Below are 19,837 nucleotides of genomic sequence, written 5' to 3'. Positions count from 1 at the left end.
TGAAGGAGAAAAACCATATGATCATCTCAATAGATGCAGAAAAAAGCTTTCAACAAAATTCAACACCCATTTATGATAAAAACCCTCCAGAAAGTAGGAGGAGGCCATATGAAAGGCCATATGACACACCCACAGCCAACATCGTTCTCAATGGTGAAAAACTGAAAGCATTTCCTCTAAGATCAGGAACAATACAAGGTTGTCCACTCTCACCACTGTTATTCAACATAGTTTTGGAAGTTTTAACCACAGCAATCAGAGAAGAAAAAGAAATAAAAGGAATCGAAATCAGAAAAGCAGAAGTAAAGCTGTCACTGTTTGCAGGTGACATGATACTATACATAGAGAATCCTAAAGATGCTACCAGAAAACTACTAGAGCTAATCAATGAAATTGGTAAAGTAGCAGGATACGAAATTAATATACAGAAATCTCTTGCATTCCTATAAACTAATGATGAAAAATCTGAAAGAGAAATTAAGGAAACACTCCCATTTACCACTGCAACAAAAAGAAAAAAAAAACCTAGGAATAAACCTACCTAGGAGACAAAAACCTGTATGCAGAAAACTATAAGACACTGATGAAAGAATTTGAAGATGATACAAACAGATGGAGAGATATACCATGTTCTTGGATTGGAAGAATCAACATTGTGAAAATGACTATACTACCCAAAGCAATCTACTGATTCAGTGCAATCACTATTAAACTACCAATGGCATTTTTCACAGAACTAGACAAAAAATTTCACAATTTGTATGGAAACACAAAAGACCCCAAATAGTCAAAGCAATCTTGAGAAAGAAAAATGGAGGAATTAGGCTCATGGACTTCAGACTATACTACAAAGCTACAGTAATCAAGATAGCATGGTACTGGCACAAAGAGAGAAATACAGATCAATGGAACAGGATAGAAAGCCCAGAGATAAACCCATGCACATATGGCCAAAACAATCTTGAGAAAGAAAAGTGGAGTGGAGGAATCAGGCTCCCAGACTTCAGACTATACTATAAAGCTACTGTAATCAAAACAGTATGGTACTGGCACAAAAACAGAAATATAGATCAATGGAACAGTATAGAAAGCCCAGAAATAAACCCACGTACATATGGTCACCTTATTTTTGATAAAGGAGGCAAGGATATACAATGGAGAAAAGACAGCCTCTTATATAAGTGGTTCTGGGAAAACTGGACAGCTCCATGTAAAAGAATGAAATTAGAACACTCCCTAACACCATACACAAAAATAAACTCAAAATGGATTAAAGACCTAAATGTAAGGCCAGAAGCTGTAAAACTCTTAGAGGAAAACATAGGCAGAACACTCTATGACATAAATCACAGCAAGATCCTTTTTGACCCTCTCCTAGAGAAATGGAAATAAAAACAAAAATAAATGGGACCTAATGAAACTTCAAAGCTTTTGCACAGCAAAGGAAACCATAAACAAGACCAAAAGACAACCCTCAGAATGGGAGAAAATATTTTCAAATGAAGCGACTGACAGGATTAATTTCCAAAATTTACAAGCAACTCATGCAGGTCAATATCAAAACAACAAACAACCCAATCCAAAAATGGGCAGAAGATCTAAATAGACATTTCTCCAAAGAAGATACACAGATTGCCAACAAATGCATGAAAGGATGCTCAATATCACTAATCATTAGAGAAATGCAAATCAAAACTACAGTGAGGTATCACCTCACACCAGTCAGAATGGTCATCATCAAAAAATCCAGAAACAATAAATGCTGGAGAGGGTGTGGAGAAAAGGGAACCCTCTTGCACTGTTGGTGGGAATGTAAATTGATACAGCCACTATGGAGAACAGTATGGAGGTTCCTTAAAAAACTAAAAAACTACCATACGACCCAGCAATCCCACTACTGGGCGTATACCCTGAGAAGAACAATTCAAAAAGAGTCATGTACCACAATGTTCATTGCAGCTCTATTTACAATAGCCAGGACATGGAAGCTACCTAAGTGTCCATTGACAGATGAATGGGTAAGGAAGATGTGGCACATATATACAATGGAATATTTCTCAGCCATAAAATGAAACGAAATTGAGTTATTTGTAGTGAGGTGGATGGACCTAACACCTGTCATACAGAGTGAAGTAACTCAGAAAGAGAAACAAATACCATATGCTAACACATGTATATGGACTCTAAAAAAAAAAAAAATGGTTCTGAAGAACCTAGGGGCAGTACAGGAGTAAAGACACAGATGTAGAGAATGGACTTGAAGACATGGGGAGGGGGAAGGGTAAGCTGGGACAAAGTTAGAAAGTGGCATGGACTTATATATACTACCAAAGGTAAAATAGATAGCTAGTGGGAAGCAACCACATAGCACAGGGAGATCAGCTCAGTGCTTTGTGACCACCTAGAGGGGTGGGATAGGGAGGGTGGGAGGGAGATGCAAGGGGGAGGAGATATGGGGATATATGTATAAGTATAGCTGATTCACTTTGTTATAAAGCAGAAAATAACACACCATTGTAAAGCAATTATACTCCAATTAAGATGTTAAAGAAAAGAATTTAATGAATCATCTTCTATCAGCATATTTAACATCCTGTAGGTAGGGATGTGTATCTCATAGACTCTGGTATAATACTCAAAGAATAAAGGAAATAATATTTATTGCTTTATTACCTCTACAGGAGACAGTATAGTGGAGTTGGTATGAGAGTTATCTCTGAAGCCAGGTCTTCTGGGATTCAGTCTTGCCTCTGCAGTGTTTCTGGAAGGCCCTGGAAAAGTTCTTCTCTGGTCTCAATTTCTTATTTTTGAAATGAAGATAACAGAGGTAGCCATCTCCTAGAGTTGTTGTGAGGCTCAAATGAGTTAATACATGTAAAGCTCTTGAAGAATGACTGGTGTGTTGCACGTACTCTGACATTACCTATTACTATCAGGAATTTGTTGTTTTCTCTATGTTATCTCATTAAAACCTGAAATTAGTTCTAAAAGGTAGGCACCCATATTATTCTCATTGTGGAGACTAGGAGACAGAAGTTCAGAAAGGTTGAATAAAGAATCCCCAGCTAGGGGACTTCCTGGTGGTCCAGTGGTTAAGACTCCGTGCTCCCAATGCAGGGGGCCTAGGCTCGATCCTTGGTCAGGGAACTAGATCCCGCATGCTGCAACTAAGATCCTACGTACCACAACTAAGACCCAGCGCAGCCAAATAAATAAGTAAATAAATATTTTTAAAAAAAAGAATCCCCAGCTAGTAAAAATCTCTGGCCTTTGTTATTTCACCAGCATTTTCCCAAAGGAATCATTTTCTCCCGTAAGAAAAATGGTACAAGGAAGCTAATTTCAAAATATATTTGAATATGATTGAATAATTGCTTGATCAAGATGGTTGGTGAATTTTATAATCTAATGTTATGTATACTTTAAAATGTATTAAAGAGGCAAGGATAGGTAGAATAGTGGCTGTGTAACAAACTAGTGAGTGTCTAACATTTGCAGACTACCTGTCATATAATAGGTGTTTTAAAAAATATATGTTGATCAATTGGAATGAATGTTATTTGGAATTTAAAATACCTAAAATTAAAGATTCATAATATCCAGAGTTAGTGAGATTATAGAGAAATGGGCATTGATATACTAGTATGAGATTTTTGAAAGTCAATTTGGCAATAGCCACCAAATTTTAAATATATATTTCTTTTGGCTCAGAGAGTCTAATTGTCTATCCTAGGGAATACTTTTGTGCCCATGGAATGTATGTACAATGATGTTCAAATTTAGCACCGTTTTTAAAAAAATTAATTAATTAATTATTTTTTATTTTTGGCTGCCTTGGGTCTTTGTTGTTGCGTGTGGGCTTTCTCTAGTTGGGGCGAGCAGGGGCTACTCTTTGTTGTAGTGTGCGGGCTTCTCACTGCAGTGGCTTCTCTTGTTGCGGAGCATGGGCTCTAGGGATGCGGGCTTCAGTAACTGTGACAGGTGGGCTCAGTAGTTGTGGCACGTGGGCTCAGTAGGCGTGGCATATGGGCTTAGTTGCTCTGCGGCATGTGGGATCTTCCTGGACCAGGGCTCGAACCCATGTCCCCTTCATTGGCAGGCAGATTCTTAACCACTGCGCCACCAGGGAAGTCCTAGCACTGTTTTTAATTTTGAAAATCACAAACCTAAGTGTTCATAAATGGGGGAATTATTTGGTAAGTTATGATGACCCATTTTGTTGAACACTGTGTAAAAAGTTAAAAAGAATGAGGGAAAGCAATAAATGTTGAAATGGAAGGTCTCCAGAAGGTGTTAAGTGAAAAAATGGTAAAACAATAAAGTATAGAATTATCTATTTGGTTTATAGAGTTCAAAACTAAATCTATAGGAAATAAGTAGGAAAATGCTTAGAAAAAATTCTGAAAAGTTACACATGAAATAGTTATCAGTGGTTACCTCTGGGAAGTAAAGAGGGCTAGGAAAAGAGGATCAAGAGGAACTTCCACTTTGTATACTTTATCTTCCATATTAGTTGGATTTACCACAAGTAGTATGTATTAATGTCTACTTTGGGATCAAAAAGGAAAAAGTAGCTTGCTCAACAAATATACTTATAAGCCCTTTAATGAGGATAGTAGATGCTAAAATGTATAAGACAACCTTTCAAAAGCCTTAAAACATGTCTATTCCAGTAATTAGCAGTTATTTAAAAAATTTTCCAAAGTTATCATTCCTGCTAAAAACTTTATCACTTGTAGTGCTGTTGATCCCCAGAGCATTTCCTGTGGGTAGTAAGAGAGCTGAATTGGTATCTAAGTGGAAAGCACACAATACTAAAATTCTTGTAGCATTAGAATACCTAGCCAGAGAGTTTGCCTGAGGACTATTACATCATTTCATGCTTGATTTATAACAGATGAAGGTGACAGAGGAAAAAAAACCAAAACAAAACAAAACAAAAGTCAAAAAAACAAAACCACTATTACACAAAAGGAGAAACCAAAGAAATAGTATTTGTTTTTTTTCTCCAAATGAATGGTTATATCAGTGTTCAGTGGGAGACAGTATCAGGTGTGGATGAAAGAAGAAAGTTATTCTCCTGGTTTTTCTCAGTTTCAGTTTGAGGAATGTAGGGTAGTATATAAGTATATAGGAGTGGAAGTTAAAATTGACAACTATGTCATGCAGCATTTTCTGGTCTATTTATGTATTTCATAGGTAACACTGAAATTCAGAGTATTTAACCACATCATTATGATGCTTTAATATCAAATCAGATTTTCCTTTGGTCAGTAGTGTAGATAGCATGGAGTGACCACAGCAATTATTATAACTATGGCCCAGAAGACTCACAAAATTGTTACAGAGAAAGTAGAGTGAAGCAACTTAGAAAAGAAAATTGAACAGTGGTGACAGGAGTGATGTTTTATAGGAGGAGGTATCTTTATTTTCTGCTAACCTATGGGTTCCGTGTAATGTCTTAGATTGTGACTAATACTTGTATAGTTATGCTTGACCTTATGATTGAAGATAGAATTCCAAAATTGGTGGGTAAATTGGATTTTTAAAAGACATACAGTACAGCACATGGAATATAGCCAAAGTTTTTTTTTTTTTTCGCGCTATCTCGGCGCACGTACGTGTCACCGGCTCTTTCTTTCTTTCTTTCTTTCTTTCTTTCTTTATTTATTTATTTATTTATTTATGGCTGTGTTGGGTCTTCGTTTCTGTGCGAGGGCTTTCTCTAGTTGTGGCAAGTGGGGGCCACTCCTCATCGCGGTGCGTGGGCCTGTCAGTATCGCGGCCTCTCTTGTTGCGGAGCACAGGCTCCAGACGCGCAGGCTCAGTAATTGTGGCTCACGGGGCCAGCTGCTCCGTGGCATGTGGGATCTTCCCAGACCAGGGCTCGAACCCGTGTGTCCTCCATCGGCAGGCGGACTCTCAACCACTGTGCCACCAGGGAAGCCCTAGCCAACGTTTTATAATAACTTTAAATGGAGTATAATATACAAAAATTTTGAATCACAAAAAAATAAATAGGAGGAGCTCATATTTCAAAAAAAAAGATATACATTTTCCCTGTTGTAATTTGAAGAATATTTTTTTCTTTTCTTTTTCTTTTCTTCTCATCAGTGTACTATAATATCTGTTTCACTCCAGGTTATTTCATTGCATGTACTCTGACACTACTAGATCTGGTTCAAGTAAAAAGGGGAAATTTGTCATAAGGAAGTATTTTCAAGATACCAAATACAGGAAGTTTCTTTGGGCCTTATAAGAAGAGGAAGCTGAAAAGCTAAGAGGATTCATTCCTGGTGAACTCTTTTTTTTCTCTTTTCTGTCTGTGTCAATTCTTTTCTCCCAAAGCAAGTCAGCTTTCTGTGCAACTCCATGTACATAAATACAGATGGCAGCCATAATTTTAGAGCATGGGTAACTTCACTTTAAGAGAACAAAAAAGTCTGAGCAACTGTCTTTGAATCCCAGTTCCAACTTCCTCAGGAGGGAGATATAAATGGCTCAGCTTGAGTCAGGTGACAACTCATGGTGCGATCAAGGGGTGTGGGTAGCAGGGTCACAAACCGTAACACAGGGGCTAGAGGCTGACTACTCTGGGTGAAGAGGACAGTTCTCAAAGAAAGAAGGCAGAATCCTTAATCTAAATAAGGACTCAGGAATTAACACTCTGTACACCAATAATTATGTGAGGGGAATTTCTATTTTGAAGAGTGAATCTTGGTATGGATCCTTTTATAAAGAAAAATATTTTTAGTGAATTGGTACTATACCTCAAATGTTTTAAGTTAAATTTTTTTGTAAAGTACAGCATAATTATAATAGACATTTTGCATATTTTGCCAAATAATCATCCTTACCTGAAGGAGGTTATTAATTCCTGGCTTACAGATGGGGAAATTATTTTAGTTTTTATGCACCAACATTAAACTTATTCAGTTATCTCAAGGGAAGGAGGGACCTGCTTGCCAGGAACACCTTTTTCTTTGGGACTATAATAAAGAATGAAAGAATTGATGTAGAGATATAGATATGATAAAGGGCAGAGGAAATTTTGAAAATTTTTTTTGCCATATCCAACCAAACTTTGAAATGAATAGTCCTAAAATATCTGGATGATTCAAAGTAAAAAACATTGCTTGCTTGTCCGTCTACCTGATTCACACTCCTGACTTTGTCTTTCGGTTTATATTACTAGACCTGGGATAAATTAGCCTCTCTCCATAGCTGATGCCTTCAGAAAAGTACATCTTCTCTACCCTGAAAGGGAACAAACTTGTGGATCTATCTCCAGTCTTTTGCTTGAGCCTGTTTCCCCTTCCAAGGGGAAGGACTTTCCTGTATCTTTTTCTGCTCTCACATTTATGCTCCTCTTGAGACTGTTTTCATTATTTCATCAGTTAATGGCATAGTTTTGTTTTTTTAAAAAATACAAATGCAGGTCTTTGCGTTTATCTCTGTTACAACCCAGCCCTTATCATTCCTGCCCACACAGTTCCATGTCACACAATAAACTGTGACAAATGCTTCAGGATTACTGAGAAAATCCAGCGTATTTCTTATACCCCCCAGCTTGGGGATATCTATAATTTGTCCCCACCACAACCATAATAGGCATTTAATAACTGTGCTAAGGGTTTAAAAATACTTTTTCATCTAATCTTCAAAACAGCTCTTCAAAGAAGATATTCTTATCCTCATTATACTGATGATGAAATGGAAGCTTAGAAAATTTAAATGACTTCCTTGGTGAAAACAGTGATTCAAACCTGAGTCAGCCAGACTCAACCTTAAGTTCCTAAACGCTGAGCCATGGATTTCCAACCTTTGCACTGAAACCACTTAAGGACTTTAAAAAGAAGTGAATGCCAAAGCCCCATCTAACACATTCTGTCAGTCTTGTTGCAGGTGTGGGTTAGGGAATGGCAGTCAGGAGCCACTGCCACCATATTCTACTGCAGTAGAATGACAGAACTTGTGGCACAACACCCCATACTTGACAACTGGCTGCTAATTTTTACTTCGAGATACGGCCATACAATCAGTTTTGGATCTAAATGTGTTATCATCCAACCCAACTCACATTTCTTGTTTCTCCATGTTATGTGAAAGAATGTCTTGAAAGACTTGGTCAAATGTCTTGGAATCCGTCTTTTACCATTATCAAAGAATAGAGGAAACTTTCTGAAATATTCGCCCTGGGAGCAAATTTCTAGCTATGTCACTACCAGGGATCACGTAAGGAGTTAAAAAGTTCTCTACAGAGTGAAAAGAGCTAAACATTCCAGGGTAATATTGGCTTAAAATCATAGTATTTTTGGTAAGGAGAGAGGCTTTCACTAGTAGAATGACACTAAGCAAGTCACCTTATCTCTCTGTATGGGTAGATTGATTTCTCGTCTACAAGCCTGTGATTAATATATTTCCTTTGCCCACCCTGTCTTCCCTATCCAAATCACTATTATAAAAAAGAATCCCTTCCCCCACAAGAAACCCTCAATATTTACTCTTTCCAAATGGCCTTTCCCTGCAAAAAGGCAGTGAAGTAATAGATATCATGCCTGGTTGAATAAGCACATCATTACAAAATATAGGTACATCATTTACTACAATGAATGTATCTGTACTGTTTAGAGTTCTTAAACAGGCTTTTGCCCCCCACCCCTCCCAAAGAGAATGCTTCCATTTCCACAGTTCAGATTTTCATTTTAACCCTAACATTAAGGCCGCCTTCAGCATTTTATGTTCTTTATGTGGGTCTGTGTTCTGGTTTCTACTCCAGTTAACAGTTTTTGTTTGCAGGAAAAGGGAACTCTCATGGTGGTCGCTGCTTGTAATTTCAACCTTAACATTCTAAGCAGATTTTAGATTTGCTGTTGAGTCACAACTCCTATTTCTAATTTCTTTTTAGAAACTAAACAACGACAACAACAACGACCAAGAACTCTCCAGCATATTTTGCTTGTCAGACAGTAGCCATAGGAATGCAGTTCCCCTGTAAATCCCTTCTTAGGAGAAAACAGGGCTCTAGTTCACTACTTACTTTAAGAAGTCAGTGTGAATTCAAGTCATTTCCTATCCTGCTATCATTTGCTCAAAGACCTTTTGCAATGGGTCTTATGTAAGAAGAAATGCAGGAGTTGCTTTGGTGAAGTTTATTTAAAGAAACCATTAAATACAAGCTTGACCTGAATCGCAGCATCATTTGTATGGGGAAACAGGGGCTATAAATGCATGTTTGTTTTTCAGATTGACAGAAGGAAGGCTGATGATGAGTGAAAAAGGCCCTACACAGTTGGGTCACAGGCTACTTCTTCGGCCTCACCTCTTACCACTGCCCCTTCCTTCACTGTCCTCCAGCCAGTGACCTCTTTCCCGGTCCTTTGAACTTGCCAGGCACCTTCACTTCTCAGGGTCTTTGCCTTTGCTAGTGTTTCTGCATGAAACTCTTTTCCCAGATAGCCACAGGACTGGCTTGTTCTCATCCTTCAGATCTCTGCTCAAACGTTAGTTTCTCTGGAAGGTCTTTCCTGGCCACCATAACTAAAATAGCACACTGCCTCCTCACTTCCTGCTCCTTTACTTTTCCTAGCGGCAGTTATACTCTGGCACATTATACTGATAAATTGAAAGCATTTTTGTCGCGTTATCAGAATACAAGCTCCAGTGGGGCAAAGAGTGTGTGGGTTGTGTTCACATATCATCCTTGGGGTCCTACAGCCTGGCACACAGTAGGTGCTCTGTAAATATTTGTTGAATGAATGAATGAGGCTCTTTGGGGTGGTGGAAGTTGTTTCTCCTCCTTTGCCAGGCCTTGTCGCCATTCCACAGGCATCTGGGCACCTCATCCCACCCTCACCCCTTTCCAGCAGAGGTGACTGGTTGGAATCAGGCGCACGGAATTGCATTGGCGCGAAACGGTGCGTATGAACGCGTTGCCCCAACCCTCGGCGCTACTTCTCTCCGCCTAGCGGCCTGGACTGTGGAGGGGCAGGTTTGCTGCACCCCGAACGTGGGAGCAAAAGCAGAAAAAGACAACAGTGCGCGGGAGGGGAAAGTCTCTGTGCGGTGCCAGGTTGTGCGCCGGAGGCGCCTTCCCGGCGTGACTAACTCATTCCCAGCCGCCTCCACGGCGGGCGGCGGCCACGCACACGGCCATCTGCGGAGGGCCCAGCCCAGCTCAAGTCCCCCCGCCCGTTCACGCCCAGGGGCCACCGCGGGAATCTCCGCGCACGCTCGCCGGCTTCCCGAGAAGCCACGGTCCTGCGTAGCCAGTCACCGTCGGCCCCTCCGCGCGCGCCAGGGAAAGCGCGGCCTGGGTGGAGAGGCACACGCGCGCACGCGCAGACCGGGGGCGCACGCCAGGCGCCCGCCCCCGTCCCCGCCTGGCTCTGAGGCGGCCTCAGACAGCCGTGAACCGGCCGCCGGACCCGAGGCCAACTGGGAGGCTGAGTTGGACGTAAATAGGACATCCCAGACAGTGTCGCCTGCGGCGCTGAGAAGACGGTGTGGCTTGGGAGAGGGTGGAGACGACGACTGTGACGGGCTTCCCGGCTGCCCGAAGTGGGAGTGGTGTGGGCTGCCGGAAGGAGAGAGGAAGAGGAGCAGAAGGGGGCAAGAAGCGGCCTCCGCTAACGGCCTCCCTGGGCGCTGAGAGGCTGGGCCGGCTCCCGGCTCGCTCGTCAGTTCGTGCCGCCGCCTCGGCCACTCGGCCCCGGGGCCCGGACTTGCGGAGCGCGTCAGGGCGGAGGGCTGCTATCGCCGCGCAGGGAGAGGCCCGGCCCTCGCCGCCGAGGGATGTGAGTGGGAGCAGAACCCGCACGGGAGGGCCCCCGAGGGCCCAGCCTGGCGGACGCTCGGACCCTTGCCCGCTCCAGGGGCTTCGAAGATCGTGGCCGGCCGGAGGCGCCGGGTAGGAGCAGTCCCTGCGGCCTCGGGGCGCGTCCTCGTCGCCTGATCCGTGCAGCGGGTGGGTGTTATCGCTGCCTGGGCTCCGAGTGGAGGGCAGCAGTTCTCTCTTCACCCTCCCTCCCACCTGCTGATCCCCGCTTTCCCTTCGCTAGTGGCAGTAAACTTCTCGGCAAGAAAATCCTCCTCTTTAAAAGGGAACCTACAACGGAGTGTCTTGCGTTGATATTTGCATCCTTATGTGTCTGATATTCCTCCTCCCCTTTTACTTATCCCTCTTTAAAATTTTCTAGATATCTGAACAGCCTAGAAAAGAGCATCTATTTCCCCTGGATTTCTGCGGTACTAACTGCTGCTTTTTTTTTTTTTTTTTTTTTTTTTTTTTTTTTTTTAGGTTTCGGAAGCAGGCAAGGCAACAAGATGTGATCTGTTTCTCTTCTGCAGAAGAGGCCCTTCCTCCCCTTCCCGCGAAGGTGGGTATGCGATCCTGGCTGCTGTCTTTTTTCGCTGCAGTAAAGACGAGGGTGTCTCGAGCTGTTGTGCGTAGGAAGGTTGGAAGCGTGTGTCGACAGGCAGGGCTCATTGTTGCTTACTCCTTTGAAAATGGCAGTACTGAACTTTGAATATTGCTCTGGGAGGGTAATTTTGGGGGTTATTGTTGCTCTTGGATCCTTTAAGAAACGTTAATTGTTTGTTTCTCTGCTGATGGTACATTGTCTTTCTTTGCAGAGAAAACGTTGTCCGTTACCCTTTCTCCTCAGGCAGCCAAAGATTGTTAATCTTTGAACGAGGAACATTTTCAAGTAATAAGAGATACCTATTGAGAGGACACGTTAGCTGCCCTTGCTGGGCTTTCTGCTACCACACTGAATGCTTCGTGAATGGTTTTATCTGCTTAAGTTTGCTGTGTCGGTTGAATTTACCCATTTTGCTTTCCGGTGGTTATTAATCTGCCAGGAGAAACTCCTTTTCTCTGAATGAAAGGATAGGGGCAGCTGAGTATGTCACAGAGGGGAGGAAAAATGTGGAGAAGGAAACTACAAGTGGGAATAAGAGCTATGACGATTGCTTTTGGTTTCATAATAGGTTTGTACAAGTGAGTTGTTGGGCTACTGCAGATATTCTGATATAACACCCAATAGTTATGAAGATGAATAATCAACCTTTGGCCTACCTTTCCCTACCCCCTTCACCTTTTACCACGTTAGGTATGAGAATCACTTGCTTGTATGTGCACATACCTTTTAGTGTGTAACATATCTGCAAAGCAGATGTGTCCAACATTTGCCTTAACAAGTATTTACCTGTACAGGAAAGCTACAGTACTTGCTGACTAGTTAAGCATATAATGCTTGTTTTGGCTCTGAGTGTCCTGTGTTTGGAGTTATTTAGCATGTTTTAGGGACCTGTTAAGGAATAGTTTGTTTCATTTACTGGGTTTTCCTGGTGATTTGAGACAGGTGTCTCAGGTATAGGATGGGAACATGGTCTTTCCTCTACTTCACCTGGTTATTGCTGAAAGGTGAGATGCTTTTGAGGCAGAGTAGGGAAGGACATTGGCTTTGGGGTCAGATCTGGGTTTGAACTCTGGTGTTCCTGCCACTTAATAGTGGTATTATTTAAAATCTCTTTGAGCCGCACTTTCTTATAAGATTGTTGTGAGGATTGAATAAGATTATGCATGCGAAGTAGTACATTGCTTGGCTACTGTGAAAGGCATGGCTGGGCAGGCAAAGGATATTCAGAGAAGGGCACAATGACTGCATAATGTGATCTGACAGTGACCAGTATTTCTTCCTCTTTAGTATAAGGAGAAAAAGGACTTTTATGTCTTGAAGTGGTTAAGGGGTCTTAGAGCCTTTTTATGGAAAGGTTTGACCCTTATCATCTCTCCCCACCCCCCCTCCCCCCCACATTTGTGCTGCCCCTACCAACTGTTGTGCTGCCCTCTTGTGGTTAACCATGCTAATAAGAACTTTCTTTTGCTCCTCTCCCATTGCTTTTTATTCTTCTCTTTTTTAGGCCCCTTTTCTTTGTTCCCAGTTGCCCAAACTGTGTGCTGAGGTGGCCCAGAGTGCCATTGAACTCAAGCATGAACTGATAGTTTGAGGTAGTTCACAGTTTCAACATTGGATTGACACATTCCTTTCTACAATGTCATGTTTTTGCAAAGCTGTATTTTTAGAGGTTGCTCTGATAAAAAGCAACTACTGTATGAAACAGGATACTAGAGTGTCATGTTGTCCAATTTGATTCCAGGTTTGAGAGTTTGTACAGTGCCCAACAAGCACTAAGTTATAAGAACATTAACACTTAAGTGGTTTGAACCCACCTACTTAAATATTTCTTTTGGCCTAAGGGTGCTATGAAAAAATTACTAAGACTAAGGATTTCCTAAATGGAGAAAGTTTGGGAACCTTTGCCTTAGCTTTTGGTTGGATTTTCTGATAAATTTTTTTAAATGGGAAAACTGCATTTTTTAATGTTGGTCAGTAATTGATTCCCCTCCCCACCAAAATTATTGATACAGTTATTGATACAGCCAGTTATAAATTTATTGATAAAGCCATTACTAGCTGATCATAGCTTAGTATATTTACTCTCCTATTTAATATCTTTATAGCTTCTGTCTAGCTCTTTCGTTTTAGACTAATCCTGTTGATTGTCATTCTAGTTACTTTCTGGTTTTTCCAGTACTGTTTTTCTACTAGTATTTTTGACGATCTCCTTAAACTTAACATACCTTAAATGAAAATCATCTTTTTATACCCCTTTGCAATTTCCTTCTCTCCCAGCCATATAGGCTTTAAATTAGATGTCATCTTTAAACTACCTCTTTCATTTACCTCATATATTAATCCATTCAACATGTCCTATTCATATTTATTTTGTCATTCATATCTCTGCTTCCCCCACTTTTACCACCTGAATCCCGGGACTCTTATCCTCAGCCTAGAATATTGAAAGTCATATCAACCTCTTAGAATCAGAGTAGTAAGAAATCAGGTTGGAAATGTAGATTGAAATTAGATTATGGACGGTTTTAAGTACTAGGATGAGAAGAATGTATCAACACTTTGCTTCATAGGTAATAGACAAGCTTTAAAAGTTTCTGATTGAGAAGGAACTTGCTTAAAAAAGTATTTTAAGAAAATCACAGTGGCACCAGCACTGGGTAGAGTATGAGTTGGAAAGAGAAGTGATAAAGCTAGGAAAATAATCTGGGCCTGAGGTAATGAGGATTTGGCTTTAGTGAAAATAAGACTGGAGAGATGTCACACAAGGCTTAATGCTGGACTGAATAAGAAAGGAGGATGTAGTCGGGGGAGGGAGAGGAGTAATCAAAAATGACTGAAGTTTTGATCCTCAGTGACAGAGGAAATCAAAGAGTGTTGAAACTCTTAAGATATCTGAGAACATGTGCATTAGGAAACCCAGAGAGGTTTAAAAATGTGGCCAAAGTTACTCACCTAGTTGGTGACAAAAAAAACTAGGGTTTTATTAATGACAGTACTGACAGAAATAGGTATGAGGTATTAGTAGCTGGGTGACGGGATACAGACAACTGGGCTTATATTTTGGATATGTTGAGTTTGAGCTGACAGTGGGGTAAGTAAGTGAAAATAGATAGCCAGACAGTGGGACAATATGACTAGAACTTAGTAGAGAAATTTAAGGCTGGAATTGTGCTTAGAGAGAAGAGCAGCACATCTGAGATTGAGCCTTGGGAACTGCACATAATTAGAGAATGGATGAAAGAAGAGGAATTGGCAAAGGCGACAAAGATGGAGCAGTCAGCGTGAGAAGCAGGTGGGTGGGTAGGTTAAGAAGTTGGGATTGATTAACAAGTTTACCATTGTTGATCACTGCCAAGAAGTGAGAAGAATCAGAACTTTAAAAGGTCTTGGGACTTCCCTGGTGGCTCAGTGGTTAAGAATCTGACTGCCAATGCAGGGGACATGGGTTCGAGCCCTGGTCTGGGAAGATCCCACGTGCCACGGAGCACCTAACCCTGTGCGCTACAACTGCTGAGCATGCATCTAGAACTCTTGAGCCACAACTACTGAGCCCACGTGCCACAACTACTGAAGCCTGTGCTCCTAGAGCCCGTGCTCCGCAACAAGAGAAGCCACCGCAATGAGAAGGCTGCACACTGCAATGAAGAGTAGCCCCCTTTCGCCACAACCGTGCACAGCAACGAACACCCAATGCCGCCAAAAATAAATAAATTAATTAATTTTTAAAAAAAGAAAGAAAAAGGTCTTAAAAATTTATACTGCTGTTTTTCCTAATATAAAACCTAGAAAAGCAGAAGAAAGAAGAAAACAGCTTATGGTTTCCCCATGCAGAAATAACCATTGCAAATATTTTGTTCTCCCTAATATAACAAAAAACTGTTGAATTTGACTTTTGGTTGATCAGTGGAGACTTCTATTCAAAGCTCTCCATCCCTGGGACTAATGATGAGAATTTTAGACACAATAAAGACTAGGAGGTATTTTTTGACAGAATGTTTGTCATTAATCTGTGTCCTTTCATATCACACTACACAGGGGCCCATATTCCTTATGGGCATTAGCCCTGCATTTATATTATTTGAATGAGTAGACATTCAGTGGTTAGCATTAGACATTCATTGGTCTGTCAGTTTAGACAGATAACCTCTGGGTGCAATTGTACTGGTAAGATCTGAATAAAATGATAAGGTATTAATTACTAAAAGGAAAGAGAAATTCTTGGTAGATAACTTATAAAACCAAAGGTAGCATAATTAAGAGTATTCAGATTAGGAGAATTGGAAAGGACAAAGGAAGTGTTATCTGTTTTTGAAGCCTGTACAGTATAGCTACTCTAAAGGTGAATGAGGTAGAGATAGTCCATGGGCTATTTGTTTTGCTTGAATGAGTATTTTGATCTTCCCAAGGACACTCTTCTGCCTTTTTTGGTATCAGTCCTTGAGAATAGGGCATTCATTATTGCTTACTAAGTTATTTTAATAAATTCTGATTATGAAATATGCCAGTAGGTAGTATTTTTTATAATATAAAAGGTAGTGTGATGTGAGGAAGTACACTGTTTTGGAAATCAGGGGATCAAGGACTGACTGCTGTCAATATGGTGTGTGATTTTGAGCAAGTCACATAATCAGTGAGTCTTGTTCTTTTCCTCATTTGGAAAATGAAGGAGTGGACTAAATTTTTTAAAAAACTGTTTACTTTAAAAAGGTGAAATCACATGGTAAAGTGTGCATAAAGTTTAAGAAGTAAATGGTTTAAATGTTTATAACAAAAAACAGCAGCCCCTTGCCTCTGCCCCCCTCCCCACCATCTCTGATTGTTGTTCTCCAGGAAACCACTTTCAAATCATAAAACAGTGTCTTCTGCTACTTAGCTCCATATGTGTAAATAACACAATCCACCATCAATAGGGCCCTTTCCTCCAATTCTGTATCTGTACCTGTACTCTGCCCTTCCCTCCTTTACAATGTATGTACTATTCAGTGTCCCTTGTAAGGCTTCTTCATCTATTTGGGTAGAGGAAACCATCCCCTTTTGCCTTCAAGGACTTTAGCACTGTATTTCTCTCTCCTATTCTTGCATTCTCAATTTTTCCCTCTACTGGATCATTTCCATTAGTATGTATTTTAGTTGCTATTACTTTGTGACAAAACCACCCCAAAACTTAGTGATGAAAAATAACTACTTTATTAGACTCATATTATGAGTCACTATTTCAGATAGGGCACACCAGAGATGACTTGTTTCCACTCTACAGTGTCTAGGACCTCAGCTGGGAAGAGTTGCTGGCTGGGCGTAATTTGAAGGTAGAGGGCTAGAATCATCTGGAGGTGTCTTCACTCACATGACTGGTAATTGACACTGGCTGTTGACTGAGATCTCAGCTGGGGCTCTTAACTGGGACACGTACATGTGGCTTGGACTTCCTTAAAATATCGGGGCCTCAGGGTAGTTGGCTTTCTTACCTGGTGAGTCAGGGTTTAAAAGTGAGTATTTCAGTGAACATGGTGAGGTGGGGGTGGGGAATAGACTCTGCTTCTTGTGTTACCGAACCAGGTTCCTTTGCCTGATGTGCAGGAAGCCACATGCTGAGATGCTGAGGTTTGCAGCAGAGAAAATGTTTACTCATGGGGCAGCCGAATGAGGAGACTGGAGAACAAATCTCAAATCTGCCTTCCCGAAGGTGAAGCGCTTGGGATATTTATGGAATAAAGGAGAACGGTGGTCTGAGGCATGGGGAAAGGTGATTGGAAGCAGGAAAAAAGTGCAGTGATTGAAGTTCTGCACAGGCACAACTGAGCTACATGCTTCTTCATAGGGTGCATGTTCAGAAAATGGTGGCATTAGCATGATCTGAGGGTGGAGCTATTGGTCTTCTGACATGAAAAGGTGATCCATTGGACAATCAGGCAGTCCCAGTTGAACGGGTGGTGGTCTCAGCTGGTTTGAGCTGGTCAAGAACTAGCTCTAAGTTCCTGAAAAACAACTTAGGCAAGCATTATTATAGTGACTTATAGTCTAAGGTGTTATCTATGAGAAAGCTGTTGGGAGTTTAGATATATTGCTTGGCTAATGACTGTTAGCTATATGGATTTTAAAATCAACTAAAGGCAGGCAATTAAAATCAAGTGAGTCAGGTTAGGTTTGGTGGACCTAATCAGGTTAGCCCTCGGTATAAATTGGGGAGCGGCAAGGTCACACTGTGGAAGAAAACATGGGATGGGAGATTTTGTTATGGCTATCTCTGGACAATATTATTGCCATAATTGCCATTTTGCCACACTTCACATCCCTGCTACGTCCAAAATACACTAACTCCTTCCTCAGAGACCTCTAATTCACATCCCATAATGACATCACTCAAAATCCAGTATCTCATCATTGAAATCAGGTCCAGATGAAGATGAGGTTCCTTGGGTATGGTTTCTTGAGAATGATTCCTCTTTAACTGAAGACCTGTGAAAAGACAAGTAATATGCCTCCACGTAATTAAACTACAAGATTGGAAAGGCATGCATTAACTGCATTAGACATTCCTGTTCAAAAAAGAGGGAAAAAGGGAGTCACACGGCATTCTATAGCAATTCCGAAACCTGGCTGTGTGCATGATGGCAGTTCCTTGATTAGGGTTCAGTCCTGTTCCCTGGAAGTTGTTCTTAGTGGGCCATGGCATCTTCTTTTGGTCTTTGGCTTCACCTTCTGAATCATTTTTTTTTTCCCCAGAAGAACTGATCTTGTTTGCCACTGAGTAAGCTTCTGAGCTTGCTTCCTGCCTGTAGTAGTTTGGGGTCCAAATGCCTCCTTTTATTTTATATTATTACTGTCCCTTTCATTCTAAGCTAATGTAACTCCAGTAAAAACTTTGTGGACTTCCTGTGTGTCAGTTCATAATCTACTCCATCAGACAAAAGTCATACCCACAAATCTGTTTTGAGAGGAACTTTTTCCTACCTTAGGCTTCTGTGAAGCTGCTGTAGAACAATATCCTTAAGATCCTAAGGTAATCTCTTGTTTGAAAGGATCTGTGAGGTACTGATTCAGATCTTTCTGAGGTCTGAACAGTGGTCCCACTCTAGATTTGGTTTTTGCCTTGAGGCCCTTTCTTTTTTCTTTCTTTCTTTCTTTCTTTTTTTTTTTTTTTTTTGCAGTACGCGGGCCTCTCACTGTTGTGGCCTCTCCCTTTGCGGAGCACAGGCTCCGGACGCGCAGGCTCAGCGGCCATGGCTCACGGGCCCAGCTGCTCCGCGGCATGTGGGATCTTCCCAGACCGGGGCACGAACCCGCGTCCCCTGCATCAGCAGGCGGACTCTCAACCACTGCGCCACCAGGGAAGCCTGAGGCCCTTTCTTTAAGAACATTTTGCTGGCTGAAAAGACTGTTCTTAGCCCTTTACATTTCATTGAAATTCCACTCAGAAAGCGAATAGCTCATTTTTTATTTCCTCTTGCTGCTCTTTCACTTATAAAGGCAGATAGAAGAAGCTAGCTGTTTCTTCAACATTCTACCTAGAATCTTCTTAATTTATTAACTATATGCTTTATTTTCCATGTTACCATAGGTGATAGTTTTGCTAAACTTTACTATATAACAAGGGTCTCCTTTTATTTAGCTTTCAATAGCATTTTCCTCATTTTCCTTTAAGCCCTCACTGACAGCCTCCTTGAGGCCTGTTAAGTTTCCATTAAATCTCTTCAAGGCCCTTTAAATTTGTGAACACAAACTCCTGATGGGTCCCTATCTGTTCCTGGCTTTACTAGAACTGTTCCCTTACCCAGTAGTTCTTTTTTTTTTTTTTTTTTTTTTTCTTTTGCGGTATGCGGGCCTCACTGTTGTGGCCTCTCCCGTTGCGGAGCACAGGCTCTGGACGCGCAGGCTCAGCAGCCATGGCTCACGGGCCCAGCCACCCCACAGCATGTGGGATCTGCCCGGACCGGGGCACGAACCTGTGTCCCCTGCATCGGCAGGTGGACTCTCAACCACTGCGCCACCAGGTAAGCCCCACCAGTAGTTCTTAATCAGAATTACCTAGATAGAGGTCTTGTTTACACACAGATTGCTGGGCCCCGTGCCCAGAGTTTCTGATTCAGTAGGTCTGTAGTGGGACCTGAGAATTTGCATTTCTGATAGGTTCCCACGTGATGCTGATGATGTTGGTTTGGGTACCAAACTGTGAGAGTCACTGATTTAAACCAGGATTTGGCAGTATTTCTCTTAAAGAACAGAGAGTAAATATTTTGGGCTTTTCAGGCAAGATTGTCTCTAATACAACTACTCAACTCTACCACTGTGGTGCAAAAGCAGCTATAAATAAAGAGACATGTAAAGCTTTATTTACAAAACAGGCAGTTTTGTAAAGCTTTCTTTACAAAAACAGGTAACTGTCTGAATTTGACCTGTGAGCTGTAGTTTGTCAA

The 19,837-nt window shown here is 41.4% G+C and overlaps 1 protein-coding gene across 5 annotated transcripts in view; it reads left to right on the top strand.

Annotated features, from left to right (window-relative positions):
* The window catches only part of JAK2 (Janus kinase 2), a 257,421-nt gene that overhangs the window by 73,387 nt on the left and 164,197 nt on the right, over window positions 1-19,837 (top strand). For 3 of the 5 annotated variants that reach the window (XM_081238459.1, XM_081238457.1, XM_081238458.1), the window contains one exon: window positions 11,300-11,378. The gene's annotated coding sequence lies outside the window, so the exon portion shown is untranslated. Of the gene's footprint in view, window positions 1-10,783; window positions 10,967-11,299; window positions 11,379-19,837 lie in introns of those variants that run through there. The other 2 variants (XM_081238455.1, XM_081238456.1) reach the window with 1 other exon arrangement.

This window comes from Mesoplodon bidens (genome assembly GCF_964165515.1).
Source record: "Mesoplodon bidens genome assembly, chromosome: 6".
NCBI classification, from domain to species: Eukaryota; Metazoa; Chordata; class Mammalia; order Artiodactyla; family Ziphiidae; genus Mesoplodon; species Mesoplodon bidens.
The sequence above is the reverse complement of the archived record's forward strand: the minus strand, read 5'-3'. Positions and strand labels throughout refer to the sequence as shown.